Genomic DNA, 20,444 nt, shown 5'->3' with positions numbered 1-20,444 from the left:
AAAGTGACATATTTGCTTTTCAAAGATTGTTGCAGTAGAGTTACCCAATGCAATACATCATTTGATTTCTTGAAACCATCCATGAGTGTTGATTGTGGATCAAGTAAAATAAAATCCTTGACAATTTCAATATTCGGTACAGTTGTGAGGATTTTTGTTTTATTGATGTTCAGGTGTAATGCATACTGAAAGCTATATAGTATTTGATCTTCATCAATAATTGCTTCATGTCCTCTTCAATTCCAGTAAGCAAGGTTGTATCATTTGAATATCACAGGTTGTTAATGAGTTGTCCTCCAGTCCTGATGATGCATTCCTTTTCATATAATCTGGCTTCTCAGATTATTTGCCCAGCATACAGAAAAGTCTAGTGAAAGGATACAAACTGACATATATTTCCTGATTTTAAACCATGCTATATCACCTTCTTGGCTCACAATTAGGTGTTCTGGAAGTCTCGTTCTTCATACTGTTATCTATGATTTATTATGACCCATAGAGTTAAATGCCATTGCATACTCAATATAGCATAGGTAAATATTGTTTTGGTAGTGTCTGTTTTCAGTCAGGTTCCATATGACCACATCAATGTTATACCAAACTCCTCTAAATCTAGCACTCCCATTTTGATACACCGCTACAAAAATTTTTGAATTATCTTCAAGAAATTTTGTGTGTGATATTTATGATATTGTTCAATAATTTCCATATCTTTGGGTCACCTTTGTTTGAAATTGTCACACATATGGATCTCTTCCAGTCATTGGACATGGATGATTAAGCACTTCCAGCATTGTTGTTGTTGTTGTTAGGTGCCATTGAGTTGGTACCAACTCATAGTGACCCTATGCACAGCAGAACGAAACACTGTCCGATTCTGGACCAACCTCACTACTGTTGCCACCCTTGAGTCCATCGATGCTGCCATTTGGTCAATCCATCTCGTTGGAGGTCTTCCTCATTTTCTCTGTCCCTCCTATTTACCAAACATGATATCCTTCTGCAGCGACTAGTCCCTCCTGACAATATGTCTGAAGTATAAGAGATGAATTTTGACCATCTTGGCCTCCAAAGAGCACTCTGGCTGCACTTCTTCCAAAAAGGATCTATTGATTCTTTTGCCAGCCCATGGCACTTTCAATATTCTCCTCCAAAACCATAACTCAAAAGCATCAATTCTTCTATGGTCTTCCTTATTCATTGTCCAGCTTTCACATGCATATGAAGTTATTGAAAATACCATAGCTTGAGTCAGGTGCACCTTAGTCCTCAAGCTGATATCTTTGCTCTTCAACACTTTAGAAAGCTCTTGTGCAGCAGATTTGCCTAATGCAATACATTGTTTGATTTCTTGACTGTTGCTTCCGTGAGTGTTGATAGTTGATCCAAGAAGAATGAAGTCCTTGACAACTTCAATCTTTTCTCCATTGATAAGAATGTTGTTTATTGGTCCAGTGGTGAGGATTTTTGTTTTCTTTACATTGAGATGTAATCCATACCAAAGGCTGTGCTCTTTGATCTTCATCAGTAATCCGCTGAAATAACTCAATTGGTTTTCTATCAACTCCTGAACCTGGAATCTTGTTTTTTACCAATGCTTTCAGTGCAGTTTGGACTTCTTCCTTCAATACCATCAGTTCTTAGTCATATGTTATCTCCTGAAATGGTTGAATGTCAACCAATTCTGTGGATTTGTCTTTTTTTTTTTTTTTTTGGCATATTGACTCTGTATATTCCTTCTATCTTCCTTGATGTTTCCTGCATCATTCAATGTTTTCCCCAAACCTTCCATATTGTAACTCAAGAATTGAATTTATTCTTCAATTCTTTCCACTTCAGGAAATGCCAAATGTGTTCTTCAGTTTTGATTTTCTAACTCAGGTCTTTGCACATATTATTATAATATTTTAATTTGTCTTCTCAAACTAAATTATTATAATAACTTCTCAAAGCCACCCTTTGAAATCTCTATTCAGGTATGTTATTTCATCATTGCTTCTATTTGCTTTAGCTACTCAACTTTCAAGAATAAGATTCAGAGTCTTTTCTGACATTCATTTTTCTTTTTATCTTTTTTATGACCTTTTGCTTTCTACATGTATGATGTCCTTGATGTTATCCCACAACTCATCTCGTCTTTGGTCTTTAGTTTTTTGATGTATTGAATATATTCTTGAGATGGTCTCTAAATTCAGGTGGGATATACTCAAGGAGCCCTGGTATCCTAGTAGTTGTGAATCGGGCTGTGAACCGCAAGGTCAGCAGTTTGAAACTACCAGCTACTCCACTGGAGAAAGATGAGGCTTTCTACTCCCATAAAGATTTACAGCCTTGGAAACGCTGTTCAGGGTCGCTATGTGTCGGAACCAACTCGACGGCACTTAACAACAACAACAACATACTCAAAGTAATATCTAAGCTCTGTGGAATTGTTTTCATTTTCTTGAGCCTCAACTTGAACTTACATATGAGCAATTTATGATCTGTTCTGCATTTGTCACTGACCTTGTCCTGACTTAGGATATTAAGCTTCTCCATCATCTCTTTTCACATATCTAAGCAATTTGATTTCTTTGTATTCCATCTGGTGACATCCACATAATCAAAAGATCATAAGATCACCATTTATGTTATTTTTAGAAGGTGGTTCCAATAAATAACTGATTGGTCTTTCAAAATTCTTTCATGCTGTCACCACCATCGTTTCAGTCATGAAGGCCATGTTTTCCAACTACTGATATTTCTTCTTTGTTTCCAGCTTTCACATTCCAATCACCGGTAGTTATCAGTGTATCTTGACTGTGTGTTTGGTGAATTTCTGACTGCATAAGCTGGTAAAAATCTTCAATTTCTCTATCTTTTGCATTTGTTTTGAGTGTGTTAATTTTAATAACTATCTTCATTGTAGTCATATGAATATTATCCTATCACTGGCAGCATTGTACTTTAAGATAGTTATTGAATTGTTGTGGTTTTTTTTGCTGATGATTGTAATCTCATTTCTCTTCGTTTTGTCATTACCAGCAAAATTGATTATATGATTATCTGGTTGAAAATGGTTAATATCAGCTCCTTTCAGGTCACTAATGTCTAGAATATAAATTTTTATATGTTCCATTTCATTTTTTTTATCACTTCATATTTTCCTAAATTCCTTTTGTGTGTCTTCCTTGTTCTGATTATTATTGGATATTTGCAACTATTTGTTCTCAGTTTGAGTCATACCACATTAGCAACTGAAGGTCTCAAAAGTGTCACTGCATCTATGTCATTAATGATACTTTAGTTTGAGGAGGCATTCCAATGTGAGGAGCTTATCTCTTGACATTGTGATAAACAATATTCAACTGCTATTCATCAAGTTTTCACTGGCCAATTTTTTTATAAGTGGATTACCTGTTTCTTCTTCCTACTCTGCTGCACTGAAACCTGTACACCATGGGTGACCATGCTGGTATACCAATGACATAACTTTCAGTGTCACAACAATGTAGACGCTACCACAGTACAACCGACTGATTGACATGTGGTCATCAGGATTCTGAAACAGTATTCAATTAAGATTCTCATCTCTGAACAACTAAAATGTTAGAAATTAACATTTTAAACCAATGGATAAAAATTCTTTTTTTTTTTTTTCCCCTATATACAACTTATACAACAAAACAAGCAAGTTTCCTTATTATCTTGTCAGGTTTTTTGTGATATTTTTCAAGTAAACCCTTTACAACTTAAAGTACAGTAGTTGGAGACCTTGAAACCTATTTCTACAAAGACATTAGAAAAATAAGTCTAAGCTTACAAAGAGTTGGCACAGAACGTGCTCACCTGTCTTTCTCCCTGTTTTTCAACTCATTTTGTACATAAAGTTCCTTCCTGCTTTTCTTTGGACTAAAGCTATTAATTTTAAAGTGTATTTGCTGTACTACATGCAGAAATTTGAGGCGTTCTGTAGCAAAGCTTTTCAGATTGTGTAGCATACTATATGTGCATAAACAGAAAACCATGTTTAGACATTATATGAAAGTACAACTATGCTAATATATTGCATGTCTTATGAACCACACACAAAATGTAAAAATGCAAAAGAATATAACCAAACTTCTTTAAAATAATTTTTTTTGTATTTTATTTTTAATTATATTTTTTGCTCTCCTTAAGATAATATTTCTATTGTTGTCATTGTAGTTAAATGTACTTCATTGTTTTTTAAAATCTTGGTTTGTATCAAGTGTTTAGTCTAAATCTAAATGTTTGCTTATTTCAGTACTTATACTAAGTGGTCCTTATAGCTAAAAAAAGGGCATATCAAAAGATCTATAAATCCAAATGGAAGGAATACACCTTCACTAAAAAAAAAATTTTTATTTCCACTCAAAAAATAGTTTAGAAGATTGTTGTTGTTGTTTTTAAATTTCAGTATTTTATCTGCTAACAACTTTTTTAAAAAATAAATGCAATGAGGCCCCCCAAAAAAAATATGTGGAAGATTTTTGGAAATGGTTCAAAAACTCTGTTTCTGACTTTTTTAAGTGTTCAGAAATGTTCGTTTTAATGGGATACAGACATTAGTGTCATTACAAAACTTAAAACAATGAAAACATTTCCAAACCTTCACAACACTCTTTCTCTGGTCCAAGTTTCTTATGAAAAACAGCTTCCAACTCATTGCTAAAATATCATCTTTCCCTCAAAGGGACAGATGGAGTGTATTCTCTTTCTTCAAAAATATTTGCTAGGATATATGCTCTTGACAACTGCTTATCATCATAATAAATGTCATTCATTTGAAAATGTTGTTTTTTGAAAATAAAAATGGTCAACAACTCTATTTTATAACTTTATGATATGGAAATTTTAATTTTTTAAAAGTATACAGAATAGTATAAATAGCTCATCAGTTATTTAATTTTAATAATACTTGCTTCATTTCTACATTTATAAGTCTGCTTATTTTGGTTCAAGTATTTAAAGGCCAAATCAAATGTTATTTATTTATAAATACTAAGAATATATTGAGTCCTGGTGTGATGATGTCCAACTGGACAGCAAGGTTGGTTTAAACTTCAAGGCTGGCAGTTCAAACTTACCAGCTACTCCTTGGAAACCATATATAAGGTTGCTAGGAATCTGAAACAACTCCACAACACTTAACAACAACAAGGATATATGAGTGTAAGTAAGACAATATTGGCATAAATTATAGAAACCTTAATTAAACAAAAATTTCAAAATGTGAATCTATTGAGTCTCTATATGGGTATATACATGTATCCTCCATCTTTGTTTATATACTGCTGAAAGCGGTGTTTCTAACTCTCAAACCCTTCCCAAAGAACCCTGAATTCTTCAATTTATAACACATCAAATTGGCAACTCCCTAACTTAATGCTTTTCCATTCATTTGATTTTTTAAATATAAATATGTGCATTTATTAATTTATATTATCAGAAGTGTCATTGTCCTTTTATTTTTTGTGTCACAATGTCTTTCTCTTGTCCAGTATCATTGGTTGTTGTTGTTGTTGTTAACTACAGTGGAGTCGGTTCCGACTCATAGCCACACTGTATAGGGTTTCTGAGGCTGTAAATCTTTACGGGAGCAGAATGCCTCATCTTTCTCCCACAGAACCACTGGTAGTTTCGAACTGCTAACCTTGCGGTTGGCAGTCCTACTGGTGGCATCTGGGTCTTTTGTTTAAAATGCAGTAAGAAACTTCTAATCTTTCTTCAGTAAGGTGATTTTAAAGTATATATCTTTTCTATTCAATTGAATTTTTAAAAAATAAATGCATGATGAATTTCATTAAATGCATTTTTGGTATCTTTGGAAGTATTAATAATTTTTCCTTTGCTCTTTTAAATAATGAATTGCAGTAATGGATTTTCTAATATTGAACTGTCTTTGTATTTCTGGAAAAAACCTCCCCTGGTAATGACTCAACAGCTCTCTTTTAGTACTTTGCCATGAAGTAACAAAAAGCTTTTTTTCAGAAAAATAGATTTCCAAGGTCAATCATTATTTCACTAGAAAGTACTATAATTCTGTTATTTAAGGTTATGTAATCGGGCTGCTAACCCCAGGGTCAACAGTTCAAAACTACCCCCTGTTCCGCGGGAGAAAGATGAGGTTTTCTGATCCCGTAAAGATTTACAGCCTCGGAAACCCTGTACAGGGTCCCTATGGGTCAGAACCGACCCCGCGGCGCACAACAACAACAATCTGGAAATGCAATTAACAAAGCAGTACTTTATAATGTGCTGAATTTAAATGAATTGTTCCCATTCCTATTGCTAACTTCTCCTGTACATGGAACTTCCACTCTTCTTTCAATTTGCCTGATGCGGCATACTTGATTTCTGATCTTGTTGTTGTTGTTATTAAGTACCATTTAGTCGGTTCCAACTCAGCAGCCTTGTATAGAGCTGATGGGCTTGAACTGCTGACCTTATTGTTCAAAGTGATTTTGTGATCCAATGTATTATCCAGAACTTAGTCCCTAGACAATATCTGATCTAGGCACCAAATAATTGGTGTAGGGACTATTTTCATTTCTATTACTAGTTATGCTTAACCTGATCACATCATCCTCATCTGTAGCTCAAAACCTTACTGAATTTTGCTGCTCTGAATGCTGTACCAGGCTACTTAAAATCAACCTTTACTACCTTCTCAGTCTTTTCTTCCATTGTTACCTGTTCTAGCTTCTTATAGTCCTGAAGAGTATGATTCTGGTTCTCCACATTATATTTGTTTTTGATTATTTTTTCTTTCTATATGTTCTCCCCTTCTTGCTTCACCTTACTGACACTACCTCATTCAGCAACACTCAGCCCAGGAGTTGTTGCCTTCAAGAAGCCACCAGATTCTCAAGTTTAAAGACATTGTTTGCTGTTGTCTGGTTTCCTCACCATAGTGTTAAGCTTCTAAAGGGCAAGCACACATTTTATTCATGGTTTTAAATCCAAATGATAGCATGGTCCTAGTTCACAAACACTATGTATTTAATAAATATTTCTTGAATGGAATTGAATAGATCTTGACACTTAATAAATGTATGTAGAATTGATTTATTCAATATGACACTACTTTTATGAAACCATCAATTGATTAGGAAAAAAAGTACCCCTCAAATAAGGGGTCTTTTGGCATTCTTTTTCACTGAGCATTTGTCTTTAATTGACTAATTTAAAGCTTTCATTTGGTGTTTATTTGCTCTAGAAAAAGCAGGTCCCCTGACAGCTAAATTCCTTTCCTTTTTTTTTTTTTTTTTTCCCTAAGTCTCAGGGAGAAAGAAAACTCTTTATTTATGAACCTTACAAAACATTGTTATAACATCTGATGCACAAATATTGATCCAGGAAGGTGTTACCTCCTGTGGTTACCCTGTGGGTTTCCTCTTTGAATTGCCAGCGAGCTCACACTGAAAAAGGAAAGCAATGTCATGTTATACGTCCTTTTTCTAATTCTTAGCCTTAAAAGTCATATTTTTTTTAAGCTCACAATACATCTGCAGACATCTACTGTCAGGAAAATAAAAAGTAACGTCTAAGAAAATTCTTGCCTTGTTTGAAGACATTGTTTTGGTTGCTAGAGATATAAGTTTGCTAATTAATGCATAAATAATTAATAAGAGTGAAATTTAAGTTTTAGAATAGCTGTATTACTAATAAGAATATTTTTTAGTGGTTGGATGACCCATTATTTTCACCTTTCAAAATATTGCTTTGTTCTTCAAATACATTTTCTGAGAAAAGAAGTAGAATTATGTCAAACAAGTACAGAAAATAGCAAGAGATTTAGTTTTTTATCCAATTGGTGACTATTCTGCCTTTAGCCAATGGATGTGAAGAATATTAAGCTATCTTAATTTTTTTCTAGATTTTAAAATGTAGTTGAATTTTATTTTTAGTGAACTTGAGAAAAAAATGTAATAAAAATCCCAGTGAATGGTTGTTATATATTTAGATACTAGTATGAAGGTGCCTGGAATCCTGGTGTGACACTGTGGGTTAGTGCGCGAGACTGCAAAGCCGTTTGAACTGCAAAGTCAGTGGTTCAAGCTCACCAGTCACTCATCGAAAACCCTATACAGGGTCACTATGGGTCAGAACCAACTCGACGGCACTTAACAATAACAACATGAAGGTGCCTATCCAGTGAAATGCTATTGACCAATAAAATTTAAATTTTTAAATGTGAGTTCAAACACTTAAATGTATAAATAAAGGGAAGTACAGTTCCACAACAATTTAAAAGTAGTGAGTAATATCAGATATCTGTGCAAAAAAGGTTTCATTCAAGTAACTATTATTGATTAATTGATTCAGCAAACTCTCTCCTTTCCTCAAAATGGTAGGACCTGGACCATTGGTTGAAAACTATAGGAACATTTGGACTTAATTTGAATAAATAATAATTAATATATGATAAAATAGAGTCCTGGTGTAGCAACTTGTGATAAGTACTCAACTACTAACCATAACATTTGTGGTTCAAACCCACCAACCGCTATGGAAACCCTCCACAGGGTCACTGTTAATACAAACTGACTGGATGACACTTGACAACCACATATGAGAAAACGGATAGGTCTGCTTTAGGAAGGGATAAAGCTTGATCATTAGAAAAGAAAAAAAGATTGAAGTATTCACTATATAGAGTGAGGTATTTATTTCACTAAGATGATAGTTCTCAAACTTTATCATCTCAATATTCCTTTCTTAATTTTAATATTATTGAATAATCCAAATAGTGTTCACTTATACGTATTGTATCTAATGTATTATAAAATAAGACAAAAGTATAAAAATTTTGCTTATTAATTTACTTAAAATAATAACAAACACAACATATATATTTGAAAAATATGTTTTAAAAACAGTGAAAAGAATGACTTGCTTCAGATTTATTTTCAAGTCTCTTTAATATCTGGCTTAATAGATGACAGCTGAAATATTTTTTAAAACTATTTATTGTGAATTGAGTGAAGGTTTACAGACAAGATCCTCCGCTCTACATTCAACAAATTATATACTTTGTTTCATCTTAATGATTGAAATTCCCTCCCTCAAAAACAGTTATCCTACTTTCTGCCTGTGGCTCCACATTTACATCTAATGTTTCACAAATGAACAAAGCAAATCCATTTGTACACATACAAAATAAAAAATATATATTCATTCACATTTCCAAAGGGCACATTTTGTGAGCTGACTTCCTGCCCGCAGCACACAGTCCATGGTCCTAGAACTGGCAGCTGTTCTATCTCCAGACCACTGTGTCTGTCATCATCTCTGCTGCAATCACTCTTCCAGGTAAGGATTTCACACTCACTCATGCTCTTCCTACTTGATGGTCCTGGGATTGTCAGTTCCTGATATAAAAGATTAACTAGTAGTGACCATCATAATTAATCTTGCTAACAGTTACTCACAATTGAATCATAAAGTTCTATCAGCAGCAGCAACATGCTGATAGAACTTAATTGGAAAAAAGAGAAACAGTTCAGTAGGGATTCTACCTTAACCCACACATTCTGAAACTAAACACACTCATAAACGTAAGAAAACCACTTCATGTCTTTATAGCTCCTGTGACCAATGTATAAATTGTCCATTGTCATCAACCCAGTAAATTGAGGAAACAAGTATGTTCCTTGATATAAAGAATCCTGCCATTCTGACTGCAATTTCAGTAACTGAATCCATAAGCAAAAGTCCAGCTCATCAAATTGTAGTAATCTATACTTGTTCACAGTATCCAACATATTTATCTTTATCGGGTAGAATTCTGGTCAGTTAGCCATCCAAGCTAGGTCAAATGGGTACTAGCTGTAAGTTTGGGAGTTCACTCACATTTTCCTGTATTTTAGATTAGCTGGTGGATTCACTCTCAACATTAGACCCCACGGCTAAATCAGTGCCCGTGGGCTCAGGAGTTCACACATCTCCTTAAACTTCTTCCTCTTTGCTCTCTCATCTCAAGGTCAACAAGTGTCAATGAAACTTCATTGCTGCATTTCCTCTATTTCTAATAACAAGAAGATCCCGGTGGTCACCAGCAAACATTGAATCAAAGTTTTCCTTTAAACCTCTTCAGTTCTAGAAAAGGGTTTCCCTGATAGAAGATAGGCTGACTTTTCTTGACTTGATGCTTCAAATGCAAACAATGTGCTTGATATTCAAACAGCCAAATTCCACTTTTTTTCTGCAGGTCTTTCTTTAAATAAGAATCTTCTGTTATCCCAGAAGTACTGAGTTGGACATCATGTCTTTTCAAGTGAGAATGTCCCAACTAAGAAGGTTCTGGATAGGTCTCAGGATTCCATCTAAGGCCCTATACTCTACAAAGATGTACATTAAGGTACAACCTTAATGTACATCTTTGTATCTTAATATTTATTGATCTTTGTCAATAAATATTTTATGTCCTCTTCACTTTCAGCAGGCAAGGTTGTATCATCTGCATATCATAGGTTGTCAGTGAGTGCAATATACAAAGAGGGGGAGAGTAGAGATGAGCAGTGAAGGTAGGGGAAGACATAGGGAGGTATGCATCAGCTAAAAGGGATAGAGATAAATAGCAATTTATACACAACCATGGAACAACAGTGTTCTGTGAGTAGATATATGGAGTGAGATTTACTTCTGGGATCTCAATTATAATCCATTGATCTGTGTGTCTTTCATGGTACCAGTACAAGACTAAAGTTTTGACCACTGTGCTTGTGTAATAAATTTTGAGATCAAGGAGTGAGAGGCATCCAATTTTGTTCTTTTTCTTAAGCAGTGCTTTGTTTATACAAGGTCTCTTTCCTTTTCATATAAAGTACATTATCATTTTTCCATCTCTATAAAGAATGTTGTTGGAATCTGGATTGGGATTGCCTGATATCTGTAGATTGATTGCTCAAGGTAGTATAGACAGTTTCACAATATTAAGTCTTCCTATCCATGATCATGGTATATTCTTCCTTTTTGGCAATTCTCTCTTTTTTTTTTTTTTTTTTTTATAGTACTGTTTAATAGTTTTATATTCTTACTTCTTTTTTTCCTCTGGTCAAATTTATTCCTAACTATTTCATCTTTGAGTGACTATTGTAAACGGTACTGTTTTCCTAATTTCCTCTGTATTTATTTGTACAGAGGAATACAACTGCTTTTTGTATATTTATCATGTATCCTGTTACTTTGCTGAAACTTCCAATGAATGCCAATAATTTTCTTGATAAGTCTTTGGGACTTTCTATGTATAGGATTATATCATCTGCAAATAGTGAGCGTTTTGCTTCTCCTTTGTTACTTTGGATGCCATTAATTTCCCTTTATTGCTTTATAGTTCCAGCTAAGACTTCCAACACTATACTGAATAGGTGTTATGATAAAGGACATATTTGTCTGGTTCCTGTTTGAAACGGAAATGCATTCAGTTTCAATCCATTGAGAATGATGTTGGCTGTTGGCTTTGTATATATGCTCTTAATTATGTTGAGGAATTTCCCTTCAACTCCTACATTGTTGAGTGTTTTATCAAGAATGGTTGTTGGATTTTGTCAAATACCTTTTCTGTATCAATCAATATGATCATGTTGTTCTTTATCCTGTCTTTAATTATATAGTGGATTATGTGAATTGTTTTCTAATGTTGAACCATCCTTGAATCCCAGTATGAATCCCACTTGGTCCTTTCCTTTGATGTGTTTTTTAATTCTATTGGCTAGGATTTTATTGAGAATTTTTGCATCTATATTCATGAGAGATATTGGTATATAATTTTTTAGTGAGGTCCTTGCCTGGTTTTTGTATGAGGATTACTCTCACTTCATAAAATGAATTGGAGTGTTCTCCATCCTTTTTATGCTTTGGAATAGTCTTAATAAAATTGGTTTCTACTCATCTTCAAGTTTGCTAATTCTGGTCTCCATTAATTCAATTTGACTCCTTTGCCCTTAAACTACATTTGTCATATCTTAGTATTGAACTTACGGGTTTCTATTTTCTTATGGGTTTTATATTGTCTCTAATGCTGTCTCTATTATTTTTATTATTTCTGTAGCACTTTTCTGAATTCTTCTTTGTATTCCTCGACCTTTCCTTGAAATGTTTGGATGTATCTTAATATCATTCTTCTGAATTCTTTTTCAGATATTTCCAGTGCTTCTTCTTCCTCAAAGTCATTTTCTAGCTCTGTCTCTTAGTCGTTCGTTTGCTTTACACTGTCATTTTTCTTCATGTGATTGGAAATTCTCTGCTGTATTTTAGACATTGTGCTGTTATTATATTTGTATTAAGTTAATGAATATATGTTGGTATGTCCTTAGGCACTCACAAATGCCTCCTGGTGGGTGCATTTGTTGCTCTGTTCTCCATTCAGATAGTTCAGTTCACAGTAGATTGTATATGTATAGTGGATTGTATATACAATCAAAATATGTTGATTGAAGTCAGTGCTCTTGTGTATATCTGCTGTTATTGGCTCAATTTCCAAAAGGGTACAGCTGTACCTTGACAGTATGGCTGCAGTTGCTGTCTCACGTCATGTGATACAAGAAGGGGAAAAAAAAAACAAAAAACAAGAGAGAACAATCCACACAGTGAAAAATGAAAGTCATTGGCTTTCTGTCCATCAACAAGCAGTGTGTAGCACCACCTACTGGCCTCTTGCCTTATTAGACTTCTGAGAAAGTTCAAAATGATTGATGCATCTAGTGGCTGCATACAGATCGCCTGCCCCTTTCTTCCTTTATTTCTGCCCTTTATACTCCACCCTATGCATCCATTCAACCCCCATTTCTAGTGAGAGCCAGTCCAGGGCTGGCAAGGGTCAACTTTGCAGATTTGGATCCGAACCTGCCCTAATTTGGTTATTGTATATAGTTCTTTCCTGGGCCTCACAACCTCCAAGTGGTTCCAATCATCTGGAAAGTAGGACATATCCTGGGATTGTACACTGGTTAGAAATAAAGAAAATAAAATCACACCTTTGTCTCCACAAGCCATATATAGGTTTCTGCAACATAAATATGTTTTCTCATCTCTAATGCCATTCACAACAGTTGGATTATTATATCTGTTTTCATTTTCAGTCTGTTGTGCTATCACACATCATGCATTCTCTGGAAAATTCCACTGAATGCTTTTAAAAGGATGAGAGTGAAAAAGACAAATAATGTCAGTTTGTCATACTGTGGTAGCTTGTATGTTACTGTGATTCTGGAATTTATGCCAATGGTATTTTAAATACCAGAAGAATTACTCATGGTGGAGAGGTTTCAGCTGAGTTTCCAGACTAAAACAGAGTAGGAAGAAAGACAGAGAGATTATTGCCCAATATTTAGTCACTGAAAGCCTTATAAATAGTGGACCACTGCCAGTACCAGAATTTGAAGATTGAAACACGATGAATAGCACCAGAATATTATGAGATCTAGTGACACAAAAGGAGCTCCTCATGTTCCAAGACACTCAAAATACAACTAGGGAAGATTTGCCTCTTCAAATTAAAGGAGTAAACCTTTCAGGACCTTTATTTGCTGATAAGGCACAACTCAAAATGAAGATAAATAGCTATAAATATCCATTAATAATCAGAACATGGAATGTGTGAAGTATGAAATTAGAAAAATTGGAAGTTGCCAAAAAATGAAAGGGAACACATAAACATTGATATCCTGAGCATTTGTGAACTGAAATGGTTATGTACTGCCATTTTGAATCTGACAACCACATGGTTTACTATTTTGGGAATGAAGAGGATAAGTGTTGCATTCATCATCAAAAAGAATATTGCAGGATCTATCTTGAAGCACAATGCTGTCTGTGATAGGATAATATCCATATTGTTGTTGTTGTCAAGTGCCATCAAGTCAGTACCAACTCATAGTGACCCTATGCTCAACAGAATGAAACACACCTGGTGCCACGCTTGAGCCTATTGATGCTGTCATTCTGCCAATCCATCTCTCTGGGGGACTTCCTCTTTTTCTCTGACACTCCACCTTACCAAATATGATATCCTTCTCCAGAGACTGGTCCCTCCTGACAATAGGTCTTATATAAGAGAGACAAAGTTTGGCCATTCTGGACCTCCAAGGAGCACTCTGGCTGCACTTCTTCCAACACAGATCTGTTTGTTCTTTTGGCAGTTTTATGGACTAACCTCTAGAGTCTGTGATGATGAAATTGAAGAATTCTACCAACTTCTTCTCTCTTAAATCGATTAATGATGCAATTAAGATATATTGATAATTACAGGTAATTGAATACAAAGGTTGGAAACAAAGAGAAAGGATCAGTAGATAGAAATATGGCCTTGGTGATAGAAATAGTGCAAGAGATGTCATGGCAGAATATTGCAAGGCCAATGTCTTCATTGCAAATGTCTTTTTTAAACAGCATAGATCACAATAGATGGGATACACAGAAATCAAAATGAAGGCATCTATAGAAAGTGATGGTTGTACATCTCCATATCATCAGCTAAAACAAGACCCGGGGCAGGCAGTAGAAAAGACCATCAATTGCTCACTTGCAAGTACAGGCTGAACCTGAAGAAAATAAAAACAAGTGTACAGGAGCCAAATATGACACCTCATTTTAGTGATCACCTCGAGAACAGATTTGGTGACCTGTACACTAATGACCAGAGCCCAGAAGAATTGTGGAATAACATCAAGAACATTGTAAGGGAAGAAAGCAAAAGGTCATTAATAAGACAAGAAAGAAGGAAAAGATCAAAATATAGATATCAGAAAATACTCTGAAACTTGTTCTACAGTGTAGAGATTCTAAAGCAAAGGGAAGAAATGAGGCGGTAATAAGCTCAACAGAAAATTTCAAAGAGCAGCTTGAGAACACAAATATTATAATAAAATGTGTACAAACCTGGAGTTAGAAAACCAAAAAGGAAGAACATGCTCAGCATTTCCCAAGCTGAAAGAAGTGAAAAAACAGATTTAAGCCTCAACTTGCACTGTTGAAGGATTCTATGGGCAAAATATTAAATGATACAGAAAGCATCAAATGAAGATGTAAGGAATACGCAGAATCACTATACCAAAAAAATGGTCAATGTTCTACCATTTCTAGCAGTAGTATATGTTCAAAATCCAATGATACTGAAGGAAGAAATCTAAGGTAGACTGAAGATATTAGCAAAGAATAAGACTTCAGGAACTGATGGAACAAATTGAAATATTTCAACAAATTGATGCAGCACTGGAGGCCCCCACTAATCTATGCCAAGAAATTTGGAAAACCTGGCCAACTCTTAGGAAGAGATCCATATTTGTACCCATCCCAAATGGATGTGAAAATCATCGGACAATATCATTAATAGCACATGCAAGTAAAATTTTGATGATTATAATTCAAAATGTCTACAGCAGCACATTGACAGGGAGCCGCCAGAGGTTCAGGCCAGATTAGAATGGATCCTTTAATATTTCAAGTGCACAGGGAAGGATTCTCCTTGTCAAGGACAAAGCATGCCTCCTCAGTACACTGGATTGATAGGGATGGGCAATTTAGACTTCAGCTACTAAAATTGGGGGAGGCTCTCAAGATGGCAGATCTGGTAGATGTTCAGTGAGGATCTCCAACACCAACAACACAGAATACCAGGTCAAGCAGGCTCAGGGGATGGTGCTAGAACTCTGAACCACACATAAAGGAATACTTAGAAGAGGGAAGGCTTACAGCTAGGGGAATTTGTAGCAGAATCAAGAAATCCATTGCTTTCTATTTCAAGATGCTCAGCTATTCCAAGTGCCACCATCTTGGGAGAGACCAAGCAGAGGAAGGATCAGAACAGCCACGAACACCTGAAAGAACAGTGGAGATACAGATGTGGGCAATCTTTTTTTGGAATCTGTTCATTGGTCTCTTACTGTCTGTGCACCTCCGTTCTAGTGACTAGAGGGGATGCCTGAGCAAATGGACACCCCACCACTACCCCTGGAGGGTTCTACTATGTATGTGAACAGATTTCCTTGAAATTTAAAGTGACAGTTTCCATTTAAAACCAAACAACCACCACTCATCTGTCAGTTTGTCATATTGTGGTGGCTTGTGAGTTGTTATGATTCTAAAAGCTATGCCACCGGTATTTTAAATGCCAGCAGGGTCACCCATGGTGGATAGGTTTCAGATGAGCTTCCAGACTAACACAGACTAGGAAGAAAGAGTGACGAACTACTTCCGAATCTTTAGTTGCTGAAAACCTTATGACCAGCAGAGAAACACTGTCAGATATAGTTCCGGAAAATGAGCACCTCAGGTTGGAAAGCACTCAAAATGTGACTGGGGAAGAGCCGCCTCCTCAAAGCAGAGTTGACCGTGATAATGCGAATGTGGTAAAACTTGTGGGAGAAAAGCCGTAGGACTTTCATTTGCTGATGGGGAACAACTCAAAATGAAGAGAAACAGCTGTAAACATCCATTGAAAACCAGAACGTGGAATGTACGAATTATGAATCTGGGAAAATTGGAAGTTGTCAAAAATGAAATGGAACGCATAAACATTGGTATCTTAGGCATTGTTGTTGTTGTTAAGTGCCTTCGAGTCGGAGCCGACCCAAAGCACCCTGTACAGGGTTTCCGAGGGTGTAAATCCTTACGGGAGTAGAAAGCCTCATCTTTCTCCCGCGGAGCAGCTGGTAGTTTCGAACTGCTGACCTTAAGGTTCGCAGCCCGATTCGTAACCACTACGCTACCAGAGCTCTGAAATGGACTGGTATTGGCCATTTTGAATCTGACAACCACATGGTTTACTATGCCGGGAATGACAAATTGATGAGGAATGGTGTTGCATTCATCATCAAAAATAACATATCCAGATCAGTCATGAGGTACAACAGTATCTGTGATAGGATAATACCCATGCGCCTACAGGGACGCCCAGTTAATACCACTATTAATCAAATTTACCTACTGACCACTAAAGCCAGTGAGGATGAAATAGTAGAATTCTACCAACTTCTTCTATCTGAAATTGATCAAATGTGCAATCAAGATGTATTAATAATTGCTGGTGATTGGAATGCAAAGGTTGGGAGCACAGAGGAAGGACCAGTAATTGGAAAATATGGTCTTGGTGATAGAAATGGTGCTGGAGAACACATGATCGAATCCTGCACAACCAATGATTTGTTCATTTCACATACCTTCTTTAGATAGCATAAGAGACTACAATTACACATGGACCTCACCAGATGGAGTACATAGAAATCAAATTGACTACATCTGTGAAAAGAGACGATGGAAAAGCATAGAGATGCTAATGCAAATGGAAGAAATGAGGAGGTCCAACAGCTAAACAGAAATTTTCAAAGATCAGCTCGAGAAGATAAAGCAAATATTACAATAAAATGTACAAAGATCTGGAGTCAGAAAGCCAAAAAGTAAGAACATACTCAGCATTTCTCAAGCTGGGGGAACTGAAGAAAAAATTCAAGCCTCGACTTTCGTTATTAAAAGATTCTCTGGGCAAATTATTGAATGATGCAGAAAGCATCAAGAGATGGAAGGCATACTCAGAGTCACTGTACCAAAAGGAAATGTTAATGTTCAAACATTTCAAGAGGTAGCACATGATCAAGAGCCAATGATACTTAGGGAGGAAGTCCAAGGTGCATTGAAGGAATTGGCAAAGTAAAAGGCAAGAGGAATTGCTGGAATAAAAATTGAAATCTTTCAAGAAAGTGAGGTGGCACAGGAGGCATTCACTCATCTCTGCCAGGAAATTTGGAAGACAACTATCTGGCTGACTGATTGGTAGAGATCCATATTTGTGCCCATTCCAAAGAGAGGTGACCCAATTGAATGCAGAAATCATCGGACAATCTCTCTGAGATACCATCCGAGTAAAGTTTTGCTAAAGGTAACACAGAAATGGCTACAAGCATACATTGACAGAGAACTTCCAGAGGTGCAAGCCAGATTCAGAAGAGGATTCAAAAGGGATATCATTGAGGATGCCTGATGGATCTTGGCTGAAAGCAGAGAATATCAATATCATACTTTGGCTCTTATGGACTTTTTAAAATTTTCTTCAACTCAAGACAGAAATTGCATATGAGAAATTGATTGTTCTACAGTCAGTCCCTGGCCTAGTTTTGACTGATGATATTGAGGTACTCTATCATTTCTTTTTACAGATATCATCAATTTAATTCCTGAGTATTCTATATGGTGAGGTCCATGTGTATAATCACAGTTTAGGTTGTTTAAAAAGTTATTTGCAAAGTATAAGTCACTGGTCTTGCGATATTATATCATGCAATCTCCAATATCATTTATATAACTAAGGGCATATTTTTCAACAGTTGAATCTACCTCTTTGTTTCCATCTTTAGCATTGCAATCACCAGTAATTATCAATGCTTCTTGATTACATGTTTGATCAATTTCAGATGAAAGAATTCTGTAGACTCCTTCAATTTCATCATTACTTGCTTAAGTAATTTGTGGATAAATTTGAATAATAGTGGTTGTTCTTGTTGTTGTTGTTAAGGTCTTCCTTATAAGCGTATGGATATTCTCCTGAAGCTGACAACATTTTACTTATCAAAGATCTTGAAATAGTGTTTTTGACAATGAATGGGTTGTTATTCCTCTTCAAATTGCTGTCTCTGGCATAGTAAACCATATGATTATACAATTCAAAATGGCTAATAGAGGTCTATACCAGCTCACTTATGCCTAGGATATTGATCTTTATGCATTCCATTTTATTGTCAACAACTTCCAATTTTCCTACGTTCATATTTTGTATATTCCACATTCCAATTATGAATGGATATTTGCATGCGTTTCATCACAATTTGAGTTTTGCCCCATCAGCAAAATAAGGTCCTGAATGATTTGCTCAATTCATGTCATTATGGTCAGCTTTACTTTGAGAAGACAGCTCTTCGAAGCCCAGATGTTTTTTGAGAGCCTTCCACATGCCATCCAGACTGCAGAAAACCCAGAAACTTTCTGAGCAATGTGAGCTACCACATCGGCAAGCACTGAAAACACCCGGGAGGCCTGGGTAACGCCTGGCAGCATGCATCACTACAGGATCAACTTTGATAAATATCATCCAGGTTACTTTGGGAAGGTATGAGACATTAGTGCTTGAAGAGGAACCAGAGTTTCTGCCAACTGTCAACCTTGATAAACTGTGGACCTTGATCAGTGAGTAGTGTGGGTAAATGCTGCCAAAAATAAGACTGAGGCTGCTCCCATCATTGATGTGGTATGATTGGACTGCTACAAAGTTCTGGGAAAGAGAAAGCTACCAAAACAACCTGTCATAGTGAACACTAAATTTTTCAGCAGAAGAGCTGAGAAGATTAAGAATGTTGTGTGGGGGAGGGCGGTGGTAGCTGTGTCCTGGTGGCTTGAAGCTACATAGAGGTTAATTAAATGTTAAGTGCTTTTTCCCATATAGTCTGAGTGTAAATTCTTTGGTGACAACTCTGTATCCTTACCAGTGTAGCTAATGCGGAGCATTGCCAGCATCAGGACCCTCATCTAACAGATTCTATCAAGGCTTGTGTTTTCTTGCTGCCTTTCCTCAAACTGTACGAAAGGAATACACCAGCACTTTAGGGGATTGATTCACTGCCTAACATAACACTTTTATAAAGTAGAAGTTATGCCTGCTGATAATATATTTTGGTTAAAACCACAAGAAAAAATAAATATAATATGCCAGTGATATAACTTTCAGCATCATAGGAACACAAAAGCCACCACAGGGCAACAAACTGACAGAAGGGTGGTGATTTTTTCATAAGTATTATTAATAAAATCTAAAATATACATTCTATATTAATAATGATCCCTTTGAGAACAAGAACTTCGTCAATTTTGCTTTTGTTAAATGCCATCAAATCAGTTTTGACTCATAGTGACCCTGCATAGGGTTTTCAAGGAGCAGCTGCTAAGTTTGAACCACTCACCTTGCAGTTCAAACAAACACTGTTGTTGAGTACTTATCTTTCAGGACCACAGTAGGATTTCTAGTCTATTTTATACACTATCATATTGCTTTTAGTAGTCCTGGTGTGGTGACATAGGATAAGCACTCGTCCTTAATTTCAGCTTGAACTGCAAGATTAGTGTTTCGAACTCACCAGCCACTCCTTGGAGACCCTCCTGAGTTGGAACCAATTCAGTGGCACTTAATACCAACAACAAATATTCTGTCTTAAAAGCATTGGTGGCACAGTGAGTTAAATATTGAGTTGATAAACAAAAGTGCCATGGCTCAAACCACCAACCAATCTTTGACTGAATATTCCCATAAATAAAGTTCAGAAAGCAAGAAGGGGCAGGAAAGATGGACAAATGGAAACAAAGACCTAGGGAAGAAATGACAAGCATTCAGTGTTCCCATGCTCTGTTAGAACAACTGCCTCTTGGTCCAGGTACAGATTCATCAGAAGTACAAT

The 20,444-nt window shown here is 36.0% G+C and overlaps 1 pseudogene; it reads left to right on the top strand.

Annotated features, from left to right (window-relative positions):
- Nucleotides 1-18,947: 18,947 nt before the first annotated feature.
- Nucleotides 18,948-19,392, top strand: LOC102837866 (annotated as a pseudogene).
- The last annotated feature ends 1,052 nt before the right edge of the window (nt 19,393-20,444 follow it).

Source organism: Chrysochloris asiatica, unplaced genomic scaffold (assembly GCF_000296735.1).
Source record: "Chrysochloris asiatica unplaced genomic scaffold, ChrAsi1.0 scaffold00002, whole genome shotgun sequence".
NCBI classification, from domain to species: Eukaryota; Metazoa; Chordata; class Mammalia; order Afrosoricida; family Chrysochloridae; genus Chrysochloris; species Chrysochloris asiatica.
This window is presented reverse-complemented; position numbering and strand designations above follow the sequence as displayed.